This window comes from Antechinus flavipes, chromosome 1 (assembly GCF_016432865.1).
Source record: "Antechinus flavipes isolate AdamAnt ecotype Samford, QLD, Australia chromosome 1, AdamAnt_v2, whole genome shotgun sequence".
Taxonomy (NCBI): Eukaryota; Metazoa; Chordata; class Mammalia; order Dasyuromorphia; family Dasyuridae; genus Antechinus; species Antechinus flavipes.
Window position 1 is genome coordinate 484,268,997 of NC_067398.1, and position 24,185 is coordinate 484,293,181.

Below are 24,185 nucleotides of genomic sequence, written 5' to 3' on the forward strand. Positions count from 1 at the left end.
TAGCAAAAATAATTTTCAACACTTTCAAGTTAATAAAATTCTTTCCTCACAAGAACTATGGGGCAAGACAAGCAACATCGTCTCTGTTTTGCAGGTAAAGAAACTATGACTGAGAGGATTTAAAGTTATTTGTTCATGATCACCTGGCCATTAAGTCAGTCATGACACCTAAATCTCCTGGTTTTTCTAGTATACAACTCATTTTGATAATCTGTACATGGAGAGAAAGCTGTAAAAAGATCAAAAAATCATTTATATAGATTTACATTTTTGAAATAGGACTTCAAGTATCTTTAAGATTATGTTAATTTAAAGAAAGAAAAATAAGATAAATTAAGGAGAAAACTTACTTTTTAAATAGTAAACCGTAGAGAACAGACACTCTATGACTCAAATTAAGATGACTTGCTATGAACATAAAGTCAAATAGGAACAAAATCCCCAAATGGAGAAATAAAATTGTGCTATTATTCACTGTCTAAATTGAATTATACCTACAAGAAGAAAAAATGTGTCATGGTATATTAGCAGGAGAATAAGAACTGGTTTCTGTAAGTATTGATGTTTGTAGCGTCTTACAGGTAAAACATTATGAGTAAAAGCGGTTTCAATAGGAGAAGGTGTGACTTTTAAATAAACTTGGTCTAGATCAAACACAGACCCATGGAAAGTTCCAAACATAAATGAGACTAGTAACTGCCTATGATCTATGTTTAAACTGATAAGCAAAACTATTGGTTAGCAGATATTACACATCAATTTTTCAATCTTTAAGAGGGTCAGCATTCAGAGAAGAATAGATAAACCATCTCATCTACAAGAAAGAGCAAAATCTCTTTTTCTAATGCTGTATTGGATCTACTACTACTTTGCAGTTTAACCATCAATTCAGTTGTTATGCTCCCAGTGAGTGCAAGGTGCTATTTTGGATATTGAGAATATAAGATAAAAAGAAAATGGTTCCTGTCCCCAAGGAGCTTATATTCTATTAGACATGTATGTAGTACATTTAAAAAGGTGAAAGGAGCATGTTTGGTTGTTTTCCTTTGTTCTTAGAGAACCAACATGACATCACTATATTAGAATCAAGGTACACTGTATCTGACTGGCTGATAAGACCAAAATTAGCTTGAGTTGCTTTACCACATGTCAGGCATAAATAATCCAAATGCACATTTAGGTGGATTCTCCAAATTTGTGCATTTCTAATTTTTTGAGCTACTTCAATTTTGCTTTACTCATAGAGCACAGCACCCACTCTGATTAAGGGATACCATGCCAGTGTTTCCCATGTTATTCAATCAATTCCAGAGTTTTTGAGAAAGACCTTGAGAATGTCCTTGTATCACTTTTCTGACACCATTTAAGTGTTTGCCTTGTGTGAGTTCTCCATAAAATAGTCTTTTAGGCAAATGTGTGTTTCCTCTTTGAACAACATGACAACATGGCTAATCCATCAGAATTGTGTTCTTTACAATTGGAATGCTTGACAGTTTAGTTTGAGAAAGGACCCCAGTGTCTGGTACCTTATCCTGCTAAGTGATTTTCAAAATCTTCCTAAGATAATTCAAATGGAAGTGATTCAGTTTCTTGACATAACTTTAGTATACCATACAGGTTTCATAGGCTTACAACAATGAGATTAGTACAATGGCTCTGTAGACCTTCAGTTTGGTATTCAGTCTTATTTCTCTTCTCTTCCACACATTCCTTCAGAGCTTCCCAAATACTGAGCTAGTTCTGATGTTACCTAGGTCATCTTCATTATAAATGTGGACATTCCTGGAAAGTCTACTGCCAAGGTAAGTGAACTTATCCACAGAATTCAAAATTTCTCCATTTGCTGTAACCAATGGTTCTACATATGGATGGTGCAGTGCTGTCTGTGCTTTTTTGGGTGTTATTTGTTAGGCCAAAAATAAAGTGGAAATTGATTTGTTATTTGTTGCATCTCAGCTTTAGAGGCTGCATTGAGTGCATAATCATCTGCAAACAAAAACAAACATGTACCAATGCTTTCTTCATTTTAGTCTTGCCTTGTAGCCTTTTTAAAGTTGAATAATTTACCATCAGGGTGTTAGCTCACCTTGATGCCGTGTTCATCCTCACTGGAGGAATTTGACAACTGTGCTGAAAACATCATGCTAAAAAGCCTGGGAACAAGTGCACAACCTTGTTTCACTCAATTGGTGACTGAGAAAGCAGAAGAGCATTGTCCATTAACAAACATGCCATCATGAAATTGAATATAATATTGATAAACTTCTTTGGACAATTAAATTTTGACATAATTTTCCATAAGTTCTCACGACTGACAGCATCAAAGAGCTTGGTCAGATTGATGAATATTGTATACAGACCTCTACTCTGCTCTTAGAATTTCTTCTGGAGTTGTCAGTCAGCAAGCACCATATTGACTGTTCCTCAACTTTTCTGAAGTTACACTGACTCTCAGGTGACCATCTTTTGAGTCTATTAAGGAAGTCTCTGACATGAATCTTGCCAGCAACAACTAAGAGAGAGATTCTGTTGTAATTGTCACAGAAGAATCTATTTCCTTTATTTTTTAAGTTAGACAATGGAGAGTGTCCTTGAAGTCCCGAAGGTTAACCTTTTTCCATATGACGTAGAAAATTTGTCAGTTTTTGTATAATCAATGAATCTCTTACTTTATAAGTCTTAGCTGGAAATCTCAGTTGTGTGCTATTTCTCTATGTTTTGTCTTCTTCATTAAAATACAAGTTCCCTGAAGATACAGATTGTCTTTGCTCTATGTATCCCTAGAGGCTTGGCACATGATGAGTTCAATAAATTTTCATTCATTCTTGTAGGGAAATATTTTCTAATAATAATGGCAATATTAAACTGATTATATTTCTAGAACTGGCAAACAGGGGTGGAAGGTATGTATGGAATGGCAAAGTGGCTGGCTAAAGAATATAAAAACAGCATCAAGTATGCGGGGTTTTCTATTATAGTAGGCAATATGAGGTACTCACCACTCAGTAGGAATGAAGGATTACTCCAAAAAGTATTAATTCCACCTGGTCATAATCTCTGATCTGAAGGTACAGAGGCAGGGCAGCTAGAGAGAAGCTGGCTAGCAAGTAAAGGGAAGCAAAGATGATATGTCATTTAGCTAATTCTCTTTTCCTTTCTCTGTTCCAAGTCCAGTCCAAGAAACATTGTTCTGATTCAACATTAGATATTTTTATGCTGGCAAAAGAGAATTAATGCAATTCTCTTCCTTCAATCATTAATTATTAGTATCTTAGTTTGCTGGAATCTGGTTTGTGGGCTGGAAAATCCCTAAAAGGGACTTTCCAACCTACCATCTGGATTTGTAGTGGAGTTTCATTCATCTAGCATGGACTGGATTTGGCATCCATGTAGATTTCTTCTAGCTCTGGGACTTTACAATTCTGTGACTTTCTTAATAGTTTGTTTCATTGTCCCTACCCCAAACTTTTCCTCTCCTTACTGACATTCCTTGTACTCATCTTCCTATCCCCACCCTTTTCACATAGAAGGGGAATTAAAAAGAAAACAACTCTGAAATTTTTCCCTCACTCGAAAGCTATGGCATTTTAAAAACATGAATATTATTTAATGTAAAATACTTGACAGTATTAGCAAAACCTCAATTAAATTAGATTTCATTTGCTTAAAAGCAGTTCATCCCATGAATTGTGCAATAGATTTTTAAAGATCTGTGCCATAGTCTATAAAATGATGAAAGATATGGAGAAAAATACTAAAACTTGTTGTTTGTTGTTATACTAACCATTCTGGTTTTCTTGGCAAAGATATTTGGAGTGCTTTTGCTATTTCCTTTTCCAGCTCATTTTTATAGATGAATAATTGAGACAAACAGGATTAAGTGATTTGCTCAAGGTCACACAGCTTGAGGCTAGATTTGAACACAGATCCTCCAGACTCCAGGCTTCATCCTTTACCCATCAGACCACTTAGTTGCTCCCAAAACTCAAGAGTACCAGCAATCTTTAGCTTTAAATGTTTGATCAATCAAGTGCCCTAGTCTTTGAAGATAGATGAGACTTGCATAATTGCAATAATTTTCTGGGTGTTCCAGTCTCAAATCTTTCCCCACCTCATTCCATCCTCCATTCCTTCAGTTGTCAAATTAATTTTCCTAAACACAAGTCTGATCTCTTATTTGGGAAACTCTAGTGATTCTCTATCACCTTTAAGATAAAATATAAAATCCTTTGTTTGACTTTTAAAAGCTTTTATAATCTAGTCCCATTCTATTTTTTTTTTTTTATGTTACTACCCACTATGTATTTTATAATCAAATAACACTGGTCTCTGTGCTGTTCTTCCAACAAAAAACTCCATTTCCCAAATCTGTATATTTCTATTTACTGACCCTCATGCCTAGAATTCTCTCCCTCCTCACCTATGCTTTCTGTCTTCCTTTTGTAATGCCAGAGAAACTGAGGCAGGAGAGAGATTAGAGAGTTTTTAATATTTTATTAATGGGAGAGTAAGATTGGCTGGACAGGACTCTTGTCTCAAATTATCTAGTCAGACAGAGATAAAGATATACTGGGACCAAGGAATCCATGTTGGTCCCAGGGCTGGAGGAGACTGTCATCTCAAAGAATCCAGCGTCCAGCGTCCAGCATCCAGCCGCCAGCCGCCATCCTCCAGCAATGAATGGAGGAACCCCAACTTCTTAAATACCTTTTCTCTGAACAAAGGAAGGGGTGAGAAGTGCGGGAAAACTGTCAGGATGGAAGAGGCCATAAACCCAAAAAAACCCAGAGACAGGATGTCTGAATACACAGAGATAAAGAAATATCTTGGAATATTTTAGAGGGATATTGTGAATTCTTGAGGACAGAAAAGAGTCAGGAGGTCTACTCTCTTGTTTATCTTGCTTGGGCTAACAATTTATAACCTTAGAGTAATTGGTCCTCAGTAATGGATCGGGGGGAGGGGAGGTTTACAACTTAGGGGATTGACACAGAACAGTTAAAGAAACTGAGACAAGGGAAACTAATGCAGGGAAACTGAGTCAGGACAGTTAAAGAGAACTGTGGCATAACACTTAAAGTCCAAACTAAAATCTCACCTTCAACAAGAAGCTTTTCCCAATTCCCCTTAATTTCAAAACCTTCCTTCAGTTGACAAATTGCCTATTTATCCTGTAAAGCTTACTTTTACACAATTGCTTGCATGTTGTTTCCCACTTTAGATTATGTGTTCTTTGATAATAGGGACTGTGATTTATTTTCCTTTGTATTCTCAGGGCTTAGAAAGGTGCCTGGCACATATTTTTGCTGGTTGACTAATCAAAAGAGATAAGTTTAGGACAAATTATAGAAGCACAATAGGTAGGGAAAAATATGGATCTAATGAACGAAATTGTTAATGTAACCAACTCTATAGAATTACAGAACATTTAAGTTGAAGGAATAGTAGCAGTCATTGAATCTAACCTGTCCTTGAGCTATTAACTTCCTGATAATATCCTAACAAATTATATCCTGTTCAAACTGAACACCTTTCAGTTGAATTCTTTCAACAAATCTTCATTTCAATACTCCCCCACCATTGAGGTTCTCATCCTCTGAATTCTTTCCAGGTAATTCATGTCCTTTCCAAAATATCCCCAAGACTGAATCCAATATTCCTGATGTGGTTTGATGATGGCAGGGTTCAACCAGACTCTCATCATCTTTGTTTAAGACATCTTATCACTATTGATGTTGCCTGAGTGTGCTTTAACTTTAAGGCTTCCATATCATAGTTCTGACTCAAGATTTAGCTTTTTACCTATTAAAATGTCAAGAGTTCATATAAGTTAATGGATAAATAGATCCATAATGTTGGCTTTTTAGAAAATTTTAATATCTTAGGCAAAGTAAAGTAAAGGGAAGACCAGGATTTTTTGGTAAGAGGAATTAGTTTACTACATATGTAATTTTAAGTCAATTAGTTTGCCTCTCTAGGCCTCTTTTCTCATTTGTGTGTGTGTATATACATATATATATATAGATAGATAGATAGATAGATATGCATGATAACATATGTAGTTCCTATTTCACAGTATTCTTGTGAAGATAAACTGAGATAATGTATATAAACTGTTTTATAAATTCTAAATAATTGTAGAAATATTAGATATTATTATTAGTATTAAATAGCGTCATTTTTAATGACTTCATGCTCTTTGTTGATCTTTCAGCCATAGTAATAATAATAGCTGACATTTATGGAGTGCTTCTTGGATGCAACATATTTTTACTTATTTATTCCTTTATTAATATTATATTATATTATATATATATAATGTATAATATTAATATAATATTAATAATATATTTATTCCTATCTTATTTACAAACATAAATAAAAAAGGCAGCATGTGACAAAAACACTGGATTTAAAAGATTTGGTTTAGAATTGTGATTTTATCATTAGCTATTTAACCATGAACTTGTAATTCAATTTCTTCATCTAGAAAACAACAGTTCAAAGGAAATATTGCTTGCAAAATGTTTTGCAAACTGTAAAGCACAATCTAAATATCAGTTACTTAACAACATTATAAAATGAAGTTTTAAAAAACTAAAAACTTTAGCAGAATAATTAGTATAAAAGGAACTAGAAAACAAATCAAGTTAAGTGTAAATTTTGGAGGACAAAGAAAGATGTCCATGTGTTGCTAAGCTCAAATAAAGCTATATATAGTATCTAATCTTTTTCAAAGCTTTGGAAAATTGGTCATAACCAGTTTTCAAGCAGTTTATTCAGGAATACTGTTAAGTTATTAGACTAACATTAAAAGACAAAACTGTTTCATCAACGAAAATGCCTACCCATATAAGAGAGGCACAGAAATACATTATTGGAGAATCTGTGACTTGGGTCAAATGTTCTGTGAAACCCTTTGGATATGTGAGAAGGACAACTATTCTTTTCTTCTATCATTTGTTCCATTTGGTAGACATATACCCTATAGATGTTCAAGACAGAAAGGGCTCCTTATATACCCAAATATTTATAGAAGCATTTTTGAGACAGCAAATAATTGGAAACAAAATATATATCAATTAATTAGTGAAATGCTGATAAACTATAGTATGTAAATGTAAGGGAATATTATCATTATATTGTAAGAAATATATAAGAGGATTCAGAGAAACATGGTTAGACTTTTATGAAGTAATGCAGCATGGAATATGTTGAATCATGAAAACAATGACAATAGCAATATAAAAAAAAGAATAATTTAAGCAAAGGCAAATATTGGGAAATATAATAGATCTTGAAGAGAGATAATAAATGAACTTGCTTTTGTTGGAGAAGTTGTGAACAATGAATGTGAAATGTTAGATGATATCAGATATATTTTTTTGATTTCACCTAACATTTTTTATTTTGTTACACAATAAGACTCATTAGGGTTATATATATGTGTGTGTGTGCAATTATATACAGTTTGAATAACTGTATTATAAAAACAAAATGTATCAATGAATTTAAAAAAAAATAAATTCTATCCTACATAAACAAGATGCTTGCTAAAGACAATTATAGAAAGGCTCAGCAACTATAAGAATAGAAATAACCTAAGTAGCTGTTATGAGGTAAACTCAAAAATGACAACAAAAAAAGTGTCTACAGAAGAAACATTACTTTAAATGTACATGGGGAAAACAGTACAATGCTGAGAAATACTAGCAACAAACTAGCTCTCCTGAATCTCCACAGGCTGGGGATAAATTTCTCATCTTGAGCAAAAGCATCACCAATGTGTACCAAAGACATGTTATTTCCCTGGAATGGAAATCTCACCATGAGCAGAGATTACAATATCTTTAAAAGAAAAGGGATCCCATCCCTTCCCTAATTTGATTCTCCTACCTGACTTACTGCTTCTTCTCAGTCTCTTTTATTGGATATTCATCTTTGTCTTGGTGATATTATCAACTTCCATGAGCTTCCACTTTATCAGTTATCATCTCTAAGCCTTTGTCTCACTTTCAGTGCCATCTCTATTCTGATCTTCATCCTCATCAGAAATAGTACAGTATTTATCACATAGTAAGTTCTTACTAAATGTTATCTATTTATCCATCCATCTAACTTTTCTTTATGCTGTTGATTCCTATAAGTATATAGTCTTGCGGGGTTCTTTGCCATTCTATAAATTGTAGACCTCACAAATGCTTCCTGTTCCCTGACCTAGTAAACTTCAGTGGCTCCCTATTACCTCCATATAAAAAACATTCTGTCATTTAAAATCTTTAACAATCTGTCCCTTCCCTAGGTCATTAGTCTTTTTACATTTTATTCCTCCACCTCCTCTATGATCCAGCAATACTATCCTACTTGATATATTTTATATAGTGTACTCTATTTTCCATTTTCATTCTTTTGAGTTATCTGGCTTTTTGATACCTTGCCTTCTTTCAAGATAACAGAAATTCTGTCTTCTGCAAGAGGCTTTTCTTGATCCCCTTAACACTTTCTTTTTAAAATGACCTTATTTTGTACTTTTTATCTATCTTATATGTGCTAGTTATTTACATGATGTTTCTCCATTTATATGGAAGCTTCTTGAGGGCAGGGACTTTAAAAAGTCTTTCTTTATATTTGTAGCACATAACACAACACCATATGACACATAGTAAGTGCTAGTAAGTTTTTCTTGGTTGATGGGATTAAAGACATCAGGGCTGAACATTAAAGAATACAACTTAGAAATCAAAAGTACCACTATAAAGTGGTAAACCAAGAGAGATTTCACATGTTTAGAGTATCAAAAATATTAAAAGGGACATAGTCAATTTTCAGCTTTCCTTCAGTTCCATGTCTCTAATATCTCTCCTTCCCCCAGACAGCAGAACTTTGACATCAAGAAACTAATGCAATGCAGTGAGTGCCTAATTTGAGAGTCCAGGATTTTATTTCAACCTTTAATATTTGTATTTAGTATTGTTAAATACTAAATACAAAAAATAGTATTTAGCATTACTTTGGATAAAACGTTATGTTTCTTAGGTCTTAGCATCCTCATATGGAAAACTAAGGATTTGGATTAATTGATTTCTAATATTCCTTCCAGCTTTAAGACATATTATCTTAGGAACATGGACCTTGACCTCAGATGATTTTGGTTGTAGTTCTAATTTCCTTAATTATTGTAGTATTTGATTATTATAATCTCCATAATTTCCAGAGTAGTTACTTTGCCTTTTCTATTTCTCATCTGTAAAATGGACATGATGATACCTATCCTATCTGTCTCAGAGAGCAGTTGGGAGGATCAAATGAGATATAGTATTCAAAAACATTTAGAAAACTGGAAATTATCATAGTGGTAGAGCATGTTATTATTACTAATATTAGACAATATTAAATAATTTGGGCCTTGAGTCTGACTAGAATATAATAAGTCTTGAAAAGATATTAGTGATTATCTAGTACAATTTCTAAATTTTATAGATAAAGCCACAGAGGGCCCTTAAGTGATTAGCTTAGCTAGGTCACATTGGTAATAAAGCATCAGAGTTAGACTTTGAACCTCGGACTTCTGACTCAAAATCAGTTCATGATATATGGTACTATTGCCTTCCAAAGTTTTGTCATGAGCCATGGAGAACAGTCCTGTGGTATTTTTCCTCTTTATATATTCTATTAGTTCTCTGTTAGAGGACTAGATTTAATTTGGCATCCCCAACCAATAAGATTTTTAAAAACTTAGAGAAGATTCAGAAGAGAATCCTAAAAATCTTTAAAAGTTTAAAATTAGACTCTATTAAAAATGTGAATCTATTTAACTTAGAATGTATAAACCTGAAGGAGAAAATAAGTCTTTAAGGATGTAAAGGCTATACGGATTTTAATGTAATTGAAGATGGAATCAATAATGGGTTTATATTGTATCAGGAGATATTTTAGGTAGATATGAGAATGAGATGTTATCTCAGAGATAACAAATCTGTCATGAGAGTAATGAACACAATTATTTAAAAAAGTTAATAAAGCATTTTCCTGTGATCAATTAATAATCATTCATTTTCTGTCCTTTTTATGCACTCTTGAGAAAAACAAAAAATGGGTAAAAGGTTTTTTAGTTTTATTTAATTTTTAATTTATGAAATAAAACAAGCATTTCCATACTACAACATAATAAAAAAGATTATTGCATGTGACACTTAAATTTATTACATACAATTGACTATTCCTTCTGAATATATAATAAAGTTATCATGTAAATTTTCCTCTCCCTTCCATCCTAGAGATTATTCCCATTATACGTATATACACACATGTGTATATAAATATGTCACATATGTATCTATGTGTACATGTGTGTTTTGAATATATATATTTATATTGAAAAATCAATCATTCTACTTATATTAATCACTTTTTTTCTCTGGATGCAGATAGTATCTATCTTTATATGTTCTTTGTAGTTAATTTTGGAATTTTAATAGTCAAAATTATTTGTTCATTCAGAGTTCTTAAAACAATATTGCTGTTACTGTATACAGTGTTTTCTTGGTTCTTTTCATTTTTCTCTTCATTATTTCATGCAAGTCTGTCAATGATTTCTAAGATTAGTAATTTCATCATTTCTTATCATTTAGTAGTATTTCATCCTGATCATAGACAATTTGATCAGCCAAAGTTTTGATAAAAATGTAGGAAAATTATCTTTCTGGAACTAAGGGAATTTTCCTGAGGCCTCTTAGAACTCTATGATTAACTAAGGGGATAAATGTTCTCCTTAGTTCTCTTACAACTATGATTAAATGCAGCTTCTATATTTAAAATAGATAGTATTCCCCAAATCTATATATTTGGGTCTTAACTTTCCATAAAATTAACATTAGATATGGTAGTTAACTTTCTCTGCCTGCTCACTAATCCCTGTGTAACCCCACAGTGCTGTAGAAACCTTTCACCATATTTAGCAATATTTCTTTTCTTTTCTTTCTTTCTTTTTTTTTTTTTTTGCAATGGTTACTGGCTGGTCAGTTATAATTCTAAATTGCCAATTATATATTTTTTAATAATAATAGCTTTTTATTTTTCAAAATACATGCAGTGATAGTTTTCAACATTCATCGTTGCAAAACCTTGTGTTCCAGATTTTTCTACCTCTCTTCTCCTCATTGCCCTCCCCTAGCCAGCAAATAATCCAATATAGGTAAAACATATGTAAATCTTCTAAGTATATTTCCACATTTATCATGTTGCACAAGAAAAATCAGATCAAAAAGGGAAAAAATTAGAAAGAAAAAAACCCAATCAAGCAAACAAACAACAACAACAAAGTTGAAAATACTATGCTGTGATCCCTAAAGCCCTCTCTCTGTATTCATATAGCTTTCTCCATCACAAGACTACTGGAATTGCCCTGAATCACTTCATTGTTGAAAAGAACCGCATCCATTACAGTTGATCATCACATAATATTGTTGTTGCTGTATACTACTGTTCTCTTGGTTCTACTCATTTCACTTATATTAGTTCATGTAAATCTCTCAGGCTTTTCTGAAATCATTCTGTTGATCTAGTTCATGTAAATCTTTCAGGCTTTTCTGAAATCATTCTGTTGATCATTTCTTATTAAACAATAATATTCCATTCTATCCATATATGATAATTTATTTAGCCATTCCCCAGCTAATGGGTACCCCCATTCTTTAGCTCCTTGCCACTACTAAAAGGGCTGCTACAAAAATTTTTGCACATGTAGGTCCTTTCCCCTTTTTTATGATCTCTTTGGGATGAAGGCCCAGTAGATATATTGCTACATCAAAAGTATGCACACTATGATAGCCCTTTGAACATTCTTCCAAATTATTCTCCAGAATAATTGGATTAGTTCACAGCTCCACAAATAATATATTGGTATTCCAGTTTTCCCACATCCTGTATAACATTTATTATTATCATTTTCTTACATTTTAGCTAGTGTGAGAGGTGTGAAGTGGTACCTTATAGTTGTCTTGATTTGTATTTCTCTAATCAATAGTGATTTAGAGCACTTTTTCATATGACTAGAAATGGCTTTAATTTCTTCATCTTAAAATTGTTTATATACTTTGAACATTTATCAGCTGAGGAATGACTTGTATTATTATAAATTTGAGTCATTTTTTATATATTTTAGAAAATAAGCCTTTACCAGAAGCTTTAGTTGTAAAATTATTTTTTTTCAGAGCTTTCTGCTTTCCTTCTAACTGACTGCATTGGTTTTGTTTGTACAAAACCTTTTTAATTTAACACAATCAACATTTTTTATTTTGCATTTCATTCTTTGCATTGCATTCTTTGACCATGAATTCTAGACTATCTCTTGTTCTCCAGATTAGCTTATAATAACACCTTTTATGTCTAAATCATGAACCCATTTCTACCTTATCTTAGTATAAGGTATTAGAGTGTTGGGCAATACTTAGTTTCTGCCATACAATTTCCCAATTTTTCCAGCATTTTTTTTCAAATAATTCTTATCTCAGAGGCTGGAGTCTTTGGGTTTTATAAAAACTAGATTACTATAGTCATTGACTATTGTGTCTTTGTGAATCTAATTTATTTCACTGATTTCTATTTCTTAGCCAGTACCAAATGGTTTTGATGATTACTGCTTTAAAATATAATTTTAGGTTTGGTACAGCTAGTATATCTTCATTTAGCAATTTTCTTAGGGAAAATGCTTGTATTCTTATAAATTTGAGTCTTGTAGCTTTGTGAATCCTATACTCACTGTCTAAGATTTGTAGGAAAATAAAGTATGATGAAATTCCTAGTTAGGAATATGTGCTCCAAGAATGCCCAGTTGCAATTACTGGAGTATACAGAATGATATTTACTTATATTTCCAAGGAAAATTCAATTTCAGGGTCATCTATTCTAGGTATTTGTCACAAGAATTAGGATAAGTTTTCAGACGGGGTAAAGAGAAGAAGGTGGAGTTAAGCCTGGGGACATTGCCAGCAAGACCAGTGCTGAAATTAGAAAATTAATTGTTGCAAGGTATGAATAGGTGATATATTTCCTTCTTCTTTCTCCTAAGCATATCAATACTATATAAAAATCTATTATTGCTAGGATTTAGGATTAATCAGAAATCTATCTACAAATATTTATTAAATAATTACTATGTACTAGGCAAGGGGATAGATGCTGGACATATGAAATTGAAAATGCCACACTCTGCCCTTAAGAAATTTACATTCTCTTGAATCAACATATATATGTATATATACATATGTGTGTGTGTATCAATACATGCAAAAAAATCAAAGGTTATTTCCTAGAAAAAGACACAAGACTAGGGGAAGAAAATCAGGAAAGACTTCATATAATTTGGTGGTGTCGAGTTTTGAAGCAAACTTGAAATTTTAACAGGTGGAAGTTAGAAGTAAGTATATTCTAGCTATTGGAATAGCCTGGACATAAGCAGGGAGATGGGAAATGGAATGCTGTGTAGGAGGGACAATAAGTGAGCCAGTCTGTCTGCACTGTTGAGTGTTCAAAACAAAATAACCTATAATAAACTTAAAAAGAAATGAAAGATGAAATGAGAATTGAGTGAGAAGCTGGAAAATACAAGTGAGATTATCAGGGTATTATCTAGGAGAAAAAAGGGAGGGGAAGAGGTAAAATAAAATCTAAGTAAGAGACAGAATTGTGGAAGGGAGTCCTGTGACCAACTAGTTGTCATTTATATATAATCGGCATGATACATTCCTGCATATGAATTTGGAAAATGTTGTACTGCAATGCTATGTTATAGTAGAATCTGTTGCCTTAGATTCAGTATATCAGATTACCCAAGTTATTAAAGACCAGTTCCAGTGCCACCCTAATTTAATGGAGGTGAGAGCCAGTTTTCCTGGTTTAACTCAGACATTGCTAGATTGCATCTGACATCAAGTATCATTATCACTTATTCTACATTCTGGTACATATTTGTGCTTACTTGCAGCAAAAAGCACAAACTGGATTGACCCAAGATCAGTGATGAGTTCAGCTATCCTAAATTTGCTGTTGATTTCTTCACCAGGACTCATTCTTCCTCTGGCTCTCACTGAGCAGTTTTGTAACTTTAAATAATATGATATCTGTGACACTCTTTTAACTTCAAAACTGGCTAATCTCTGTCTCAATAAATTCAGTAGTCTAAAAACCCTTGAGAAAATACCAGGGCCATCAACTATTCCCCTATACTTTCTCTTACCTACGTGGTTAATAATATTCCAGTTTCATGACAAGCATATTACCTCAATTTTAATCAATCAACCAAATAAGCTTTTTATTAAATATTATGTACTAGTCAACATATAAAGAAATGAAAGCATCCCCTTACATTTGTATGAAGATGATACACACACATACCCCTACCTAAATGAACACATATACACCCATATTTGCACGTGCATATACACGTACATTTAAAACGATATTAACATGGCTGACATAATGTAATTTCTCTTTTGATTGAGTCTTTTTAAATTTTGACTTTGGGATCAATGATTACTACTTTTTTCCCCAATAAATTCTACTACTGACCATTATTGGTTGGTTTTTTTTTTTTTTTTTGTATTTTTCTTATTTCCTGTCCCTACTTTTCCATTTTACTTGCACCTGTTAACTTACCTTGTTATTACTTAATCTTCACATTGGCCCCCATTCCACCCTTATCTTCTCCCTCTTTATCCCATTCCCATTAATCTATATGATTTATCCCAGTGTTGTTAATCTAAATATCCTTCTATACTCCACCTTATTCTGTGCAATCTTTTCCTTCCTCTTTATGCCTTTCCCATTACTCTACACACTTTATTCTACTCCTGTTAATTACACACCCTTCTATACACACTCTTTATCCTATTCCCTCTCCCCTTATTTCTTTATAGATTTTGGAGGGTACTATATCTTTTTTAGTATACATCTATCAATCTATCTACCTACCTACCATTTATCCCTTTCCTGGTTTAACTCAGACATTGCTAGAGTGCATCTGACATCAAGTATTATTATCACTTATTCTACATTCTGGTACATATTTGTGCTTACTTGCAGCAAAGAGCACAGACTGGATTGATCCAAGATAAATGATGAGTTCAGCTACCCTAAATTTGCGCTTTTTCCCATTTCTCTTTTTAACCCTTTTCCAATATGAATAGATTTTCAAACATCAATCCTCCTCTCCCATCTAATTTCTCTGTTGGTTCTTGTCTTGTAGCTCATTTATATAGTATTTTTACCTTTTCCTAGATGGTTTTGCTTTTTTAAGAGTCATATCATACTCAGCTCTGTTCCAGTCTTTCTTTTGGACTACTCAATTATTAATATCCTTCTTAGATATATAGTTTACATTTCTATGTATAGAATATAGACAATTTATCCTTATTGAGTCCCTTGAAATTAGTGTTTGGTGTTGGCTCTTATATGTTAATTTTTCTATTGAGTTCAGGTTTGATTAAGACAAAATCTCCAAAATTTGAGAGTTTATTGAATGTCCATTTAAAAAAATTCAATATTATACTTAATTTTGTTGGATGTAATATTTTTGGCTACAATTATGTTCTTTTAATTATCAATATATAGTATTCCAGGACCTTCAATTTTTTTGTAGTCTCTGCTAAATCCTGTACAAGTCTAACTATGACTCTAGCATATTTGAATTTTTGCCATTGCTGTTGCTGCTTATAAAATTTTTTCTTTGACCTGGAGGTTTTGAAATTTAGCAATGATTTTTCTATATGTTTTCTTTGTAAAATCTCTTTGAGGTAGTGATGGGTGGGTTCTTCCTATTTCTGCTTTCCCCTTTTGTTCAATCACTTTAGGACAATTTTCTTTAATTATTTTTTATATTATAGTGTCAAGATTCTTTTTTTTTTTGGTCATAACTTCCAGGTAATCCAATTATTCTTATATTTTCTCTTCTTGATATGTTTTCTAGAGCTGTTGTTTTTCTTATGTTTCACATTCTCTTCTAGTTTTTTTTTCATTTTTTATATTTTGTTTTATTATTTCTTGGTCTCATAACTTCACTGTCTGTCCCTTGTCCAATTCTATTTTTCTACTTTAAGACTCTATCTTCTTTTCTAATTAGTTGATTTTCTTTTAAAATCTTGTTTTTCTTGGATGTAATATATACATATACATATATGTATACATATAACATATATATATATATATATATATGTTCTATTAGTTTTTTTTTTCAGTCTTTCTCTCCTTGATTTTTAAAGACTTTTTTGAATTCTTCTATAACTTCTTTTTGGGCAGGTAACCATTTATCATTACTTTTAGGGGTAGGAGAAAGCTTTTTTAGTTCAGTATTCTCCTCTGAAGATGAATATCCATCTTTCCTATTCCTTTAGTAACTTTCTATGGTTGGATTCTTTCTTCTTTGCTTACTCAGTTTTAAAAATAAGAACTTCTTAGTATAATTACCTCTAGTCTTGGAATGGAGGGGAATGATGTCTCTGACTTCATTTCAGTTCTTCCCTTTGACCTGGAACCTAGAACCAAGAATTCTACCCTTCTGTAAGTGCCTGCAGTCAGCAGTTCCCATATCCCACTTCTTCTGCATTCGTTTACGTTCTGGTTCCTTTTGTTCCCCAGGGCTAGGTCTTAGCAGCATAGCTGGACCTGGCATTCTTAATTGGAAGAGATTCCCTCAGTCTTCCTGGACTCAGATCCCTGATTCTTCACATATCTAGGAAGCGAAAGTTTCTATGTTTGTGTCTGAGGCTACTTCCAACCTAGCTGGCCCCACAGTTCCTTTCTCGATGCTTCAGCAGTTGGTTTGTGTTTTGACCTTCCCTGTCACCTTGGTAATTTTCAATGATCAGGTTCTTTTTTTGCTCATTTTTCAGCCTATCTAGTATTTTTTATCTTTATGTTAAAGGTGGGCTTTGCTCCTGGAGTTGCATGGGCATTGTTCCAAGCTTTAAGCTTTGTGTGCTGCTGTTTTCAAAACTTACTTTAGGATATGGAAGTTTCAGTTCTTCTAAGGTTGTATGATATAAGGAGAAGTGTGATCACTACTCCCCTAACCTGTGCTCTTATTTTGAATAGCCATAACCCTTCTTTTGCATCCTTGAATTGTGATCAGGGATCCTGTTTCCCTTAAGTCACAGGTTTAACAATTCTTCCTTCTTGCCCCAGAACTGTGGCAAGTAACTGCATAATGCAACATTGAATCCTGCACACAGTGCAAGTGAATCTATCATGCCCTTCTAATTAGTTGTCAAATTCCATTAGTTCCCTGTGCTGAGAACTTTGGAAAGTGCATCCTCATTCAGTCACCCTCTGCTGCTGGCTTTCAAGAGCATGGCACTCCGTTCTCACTTCAGTGAGATAGACTTCTTCTGCTCACTTTATAAGTTGTCTTGGGGTGGAAATTTGTTTCCCCCCCCCCCTCATTTTTTCCTTCTGATTCATTTTGAGGCATTATTCTAAAGTTATTTGGAGGATTTGAAAAAGTTCAGGGGAGTTCCTATCTTTGCTTTGCTCCCAATTTTTTTTTTCTCCCTAATCTTAGGAAATAGTGTATAAACATGCTCTGTATTTCTGGATCTTATTCATTCACAGTTATCTGCCTTCTACTACATAGGCTACTAGATGTAGGTAAATTCATGGGAGTTAATCTACAATGCAGTGAAGACCAGATCAACTTGGAACATGGCTTACTGTTATTTCTATAGCTAACAATATCATAGATACATGGGACTTGGGCTCAGAATTAGCACAATGGACAAGTCGTGTGGAATCATTAGGAATAGTTAGGAGAGAATAATGGGTTTTTGTTGTTGTTGTTTTCTTTAGGAATTACCTTGGTACTTATTTCCTTTCTTTTATTCTTATTGTTGCTTCTCTTTTATGTTGATTGATTCTCCTCTTATTTTGAGGTGGTGAGGGAAAGCATTCTTTTACTTTGTCATCTTGTTGGAAAATTTAACTGTGGTTTAACAAGTAAGAAACTACTGGTTAGTGATGTCAGAATGATCTACCTGTATATTGGACCATTGACAGAGGGAAAAATGAAAATTTATATCTAAAAAGGACCAACAATGAAATGACACTGGAAAAAAAAAGGATAGTTCCAACCTAACATATACTGTCAAGTTATTGGCACAAAAAGATAGGAAATTTATAAAGGAACAGATGATGACATAGAATTGTCAGTATAGATAAAGAACAATGTAAAACAATCATTCTAATGAGAGAAGAAAAGAGCTGGGAGACTGCTTTAGCCAATAAATGCTTGAAGAATTAATAAATCACATTTATATAGCACTCTATTCACAATAATCCTGTGTTGCAAACAAATCAATGTTCATAAGTCTTAATTATTTTAAATGAAGAAGCTCAGGATCTGAAATGTTAATTAATGTGTTCATAATCACACTGCATAGCATATTTTTGAGCCAGGATTTAAAACCAGTTCTTGTGAATCCAAATTCAACCATCTATCTTTATGCTATCCTTTCTAATTGATTTTCTTGGCAAACATTTCAAAGTTAATGCCAGTTTAAAATATAAAATAATTTGCAAAACATTACAATGGAGGATGGTAGAATGTTATAACCAATCTCATTTCACAAAGCAGGGAAGAGGAGTAGAAAATAAGACTTAATAAAGTCTGGCATAAGATAAAGCTAGAACAGATAATCTTGAGAGCTTTGGTAGATGAAATCATCATTGGGACATTACATAAATAATAAAAATGGAAGAGATGAAACAATGATTTCATACTGATCTACTTTCATCATCTTGAGAGTAGAACTATCACATTTAAAAAAATTAAATTGAAGGGCATAAAATCATAAAGAACCAACTGCCCAAAGTATATTTATATTAGAATGAATTTTTTTTAAAGATTTGAAATATTGGTTTCTAGGATAATTTTAAAAAATAAATAGGTATTCCCAAACTAGAAAAAAAAATGTGATGTTACTACTAAAAAGGCACTTAAAAGACTATCATTATCTATTTTCTCACATTTTTTTTTATTTTGAAAAGTCTTTGAGAAAATAGTCTGCACATGTATTGAGGATATTATTAATGAAAATATGAGGGATAGGTAAGATTTTGCAAATATCTTTCTACCATGGATTACATCTTCATAGTTACACAGTTTACTGAAAAGTATGAAAGATATAGGAATCCACAATGTTTTTGTCTATTGTAAAAAAATGTTGGTTCACTAGAGCAAAATTAAACTTAAAGTTCTCTCATCCAAAGAGCTACCTGTATGTCCTGGAGGTGATACATTTACACATGACAACTTAAATAGATGCACCCATAGAATAACAATCCTCTACAATTTTCAGTTTGTTCATAACCAGCAAAGAATAAAATAGGAGGATGTATGTTCATTAAAGGTTTTAATTTCTAGTTTTTAACAGTCCAAATGGATGAAATTTTGTGTAGCTGCTGGAATAACTTTAAGTATTTCTTTTTTTCTAATATTATCCTGATTGCCAGATGTTTCTGAATATTATAGAACTTCTTCAATGAGAATCTGAGCTTACTCAAAAGAAATTGCCATAGTAACACAAGACAAAATAAATCCATTAGTATTTATGGTGTACAATCAATATATAAATAATGAGTTGGATCCAACAGTGAATGGGAGAGAACAGTGGACTGGTTAGTATTTTGAAGAATTCATTCGACTTTTAATAATCCTGAGCTGTTCCCCAACACAAATATCCATCATATAAAAACAATATTTTCAGTGATACTTTATGGTGAATTGTAAATGAGCAAAATCTATGATGAAGTGCAAGAAGGAGATGCATTATAGGTCTCTATAGGATCCAGCAGCATTTACTTATGATTTATCTGAATGGAAAGGTATAAAAGATATTATCCCACCAATAGATGATCATATAAGGGTGTTATCCAAGAGCAAGAGCAGAATAGTACAGTTGCTTCAGTAATATTCACAGAATGTCAAAAAATCCATTTGGAGGATTCTAACCTATTACTTTGTGAGGATTTATGGCATAATATAGACAAGAGTCCTATAGAATGAGAGTCAACAGCTGGTTAGCAGATGGGTTGTAATTGCAAAGTGGGACTTGGATGAAATAACAGTCCCAGTGAGTATTTAAAATGTAAAAATGTACATTTGGGCAAATGAAAACACAACATTTTTACAAATACAAGATGGGGAGAGGAAGAAGGTTAAGCAACAGCTTTCGTATTCTTTGATTCTCAGACTAAATAACCCTAGAATTGAATTCAAATCAACATGCAGGTTTGAGATAAATACACATGTGTAGATACATACAAATAAGGCATATATGTATACATATATAGAGATATATTTTATATATTTATGTTTACATTTGCATATATGTATTTTTTTGCAGATAGAGACACAAATGGGAAGAGAACAGTAAGCAGTGGTTTGTGGTGCAGTGAATCCTGGAGGGTCTCTGAAATCCTTTCAGAGGGTCTACAAATTCAAAATAATTTTTTTTTTCTTTTTATGATAAATATGTATTATGTAACCCATATAAACAAAAACTCTTTGGACATATTCTCAATACTTGTTAATACTGTAAAGATACTGAGAAAAAGAGTTTGAGAACCACTGAGTAAGAGAATGAGCATTTATATAATAACCATGTGGCATATACTATCCTAATCGCTTTTCAAATATTTTCTCATTTGATCCTCATAACAATCTTGCAAGGTAGGTACTGTTATTATTTCCATTCTACAATTGAGGAAACTGAGGCAAACAGAGATTAAGTGACTTATCCAGGGTAACATAGTTTGTAAGGTAGATGAAGTCATATTTTAACTCAGGTTTTCCTGAATCTGGGCTCAATGCTATCCATTGCACCTACATGCCTCATAAATTGCTATTTAACTTGCCTCATAAAGATAAGGGAATTCATTCCCCAAAACAATAACAACAACAAGACCCCAAACCCAACTTTTATTTATTTATTTGAAGATAACATCCATATTATTTTCAAAGTATATAGTAAATACTAGATAAACACCCCTTCACTGCAAACAGGACATAAAACTCAAGCAATGTTACTATGGACCATTGATTTTAAAATGGAATTAGAATTAAAAAAAAACACAAACATAGATTTAAAGGAGTTAGGAGAAAAGTATGAATTATTTTTTTAAAATCACTATAGCATATTAGGAAGAAATGCAAAAAAAGAAAGAGAAAAGAATATGGCTAGTGAAAAGGAAAAGTTCTAATGAAATTGAGCATTGTTTTTCTAAGATTTTTTTTTAATTTCTTTTTTCATTTTATAATAACTTTTTATTGACTGAACCCATGCCAGGGTAATTTTTTACAGCATTATCCCTTGCACTCACTTCTGTTCCAATTTTTCCTCTCCCTCCCTTCACTCCCTTCCCTAGATGGCAAGCAATCCTATATATGTTAAATATCCTAGATACAATATATGTGTGCAGAACTGAACAGTTCTCTTGTTGCACAGGGAGAATTGGATTCAGAAGGTAAAAATAACCTGGGAAGAAAAACAAAAATGCAAATATTTTACATTCATTTCCCAATGTTCTTTCTTTAGGTGTAGCTGCTTCTGCCCAGCATTGATCAATTGAAACTGAGTTAGAGCTCTTTGTCAAAGAAATCCACTTCCATCAGAATTCATCCTCATACAGTATCATTGTTGAAGCATATAATGATCTCCTGGTTCTACTCATTTCACTTAGCATCAGTTCATATAAGTCTCTCCAAGCCTCTCTGTATTCATCCTGCTGGTCATTTCTTACAGAACAATAATATTCCATAACATTCCTATACCACAATCTACCCAACCATTCTCCAATTGATGGGCATCCATTCAATTTCCAGTTTCTAGCCACTGCAAACAGGGCTGCCACAAACATTTTGATACATACAGGTTCCTTTCCATTCTTTAATATTTCGTTGGGATATAAGCCCAGAAGTAACACTGCTGGATCAAGATTGCTCTCCAGAATGGTTGGATTCATTCACAACTCCACCAACAATGCATCAGTGTCCCAGTTTTCCCGCATCCCCTCTAACATTCATCATTATTTTTTTCCTGTCATCTTAGCCAATCTGACAGGTGTGTAGTAGTATTTCAGAGTTGTCTTAATTTGCATTTCTCTGATCAATAGTGATTTGGAACACTCTTTCATATGAGTGGTAATAGTTTCAATTTCATCATCTGAAAATTGTCTGTTCATATCTTTGACCATTTATCAATTGGAGCATGGCTTGATTTCTTATAAATTAGAGTCAATTCTCTATATAATGTGGAAATGAGGCTTTTATCAGAACCTTTAACTGTGAAGATGTTTTCCCAGTTTGTTGCTTCCATTCTAATCTTGTTTGCATTAGTTTTGTTCGTACAAAAGCTTTTTAATTTGATATAATCAAAATTTTCTATTTGGTCTCTAGTTCATCTTTGGTGACAAATTCCTTCCTCCTCCACAAATCTGAGAGGTAAACTATCCTATGTTCCTCTAATTTACTTGTAATCTCATTCTTTATGCCTAAATCATGGACCCATTTTGATCTTATCTTGGTATATGGTATTAAGTGTGGGTCCATGCCTAATTTCTGCCATACTAATTTCTAGTTATCCCAGTAATTTTTATCAAATAATGAATTCTTATCCCAAAAGTTAGGATCTTTGGGTTTGTCAAACACTAGATTGCTATAGTTGACTCTTCTGTCTTGTGAACCTAACCTATTCCATTGATCGACTAATCTATTTCTTAGCCAATACTAAATGGTTTTGGTGACTGCTGCTTAGAATATAGTTTTAGATCAGGTACAGCTAGGCCACCTTCATTTGATTTTTTTTTATTAATTCCCTTGAGATTCTCAACATTTTATTGTTCCATATGAATTTTGTTGTTATTTTTTCTAGATCATTAAAATATTTTCTTGGAAGTCTGATTGGTATAGCACTAAATAAATAGATTAGTTTAGGGAGTATTGTCATCTTTATTATATTCACTCGGCCTATCCAAGAGCACTTAATATTTTTCCAATTATTTAAGTCTGACTTTATTTGTGTGGAAATTTTTTTGTAATTTTGATCATATAATTCCTGACTTTCCTTTGGTAGATAGATTCCCAAATATTTTATTCTGTTGACAGTTATTTTGAATGGAATTTCTCTTTGTATCTCTTGCTGTTGGATTTTGTTGATGATGTATAAAAATGCTGAGGATTTGTGGGGATTTATTTTGTATCCTGCTACTTTGCTAAAGTTATGAATTATTTCTAATAGCTTTTTAGTAGAATCTCTGGGGTTGTTTAAGTATACCATCATATCATCTGCAAAGAGTGATAGTTTGGTTTCCTCATTGCCTACTCTAATTCCTTTAATCTTTTTCTCAAATCTTATTGCAGAGGCTAGTGTTTCTAATACAATATTGAATAATAATGGTTATAGTGGGCAACCTTGCTTCACTCCAGATCTTACTGATCTTACATATGATGCTTACTGATGGTTTTTAATATATGTTCCTGACTATTTTAAAGGAAAAGTCCATTTATTCCTATACTCTCAAGTGTTTTTAGTAGAAATGGATGTTGGATTTTATCAAATGCTTTTTCTGCATCTATTGAGATGATCATATGATTTTAGTTTGTTTGGTTATTGATATAGTTGATTATGCTAATAGTTTTCCTAATATTGAACCAGCCCTGCATTCCTGGTATAAATCTTACTTGGTCATAGTGTATTATCCTGGGGATGATTTTCTGTAATCTTTTTGCTTTTTGCTAATATTTTATTTAAGATTTTAGCATCAATATTCATTAGGGAGATTGGTCTATAATTTTCTTTCTCTGTTTTCAGCCTACCTGGCTTAGGTATCAGTACCATGTCTGTGTCGTAAAAGGAGCTTGGTAGGACTCCTTCAATCCCTATTTTTTCAGATAGTTTATATAGCATTGGAGTTAATTGTTCTTTAAATGTTTGGTAGAATTCACATGTAAATCCATCTGGTCCTAGGGATTTTTTCTTAGGGAGTTGGTTAATAGCTTGTTCTATTTCTTTTTCTGAGATGGGACTATTTAGGATATATACTTCTTCCTCTGTTAGTCTGGGCAAGCTATATTTTTGAAGATATTCTTCCATTTCATTTAAGTTGTTGAATTTATTGGCATAAAGTTGGGCAAAGTA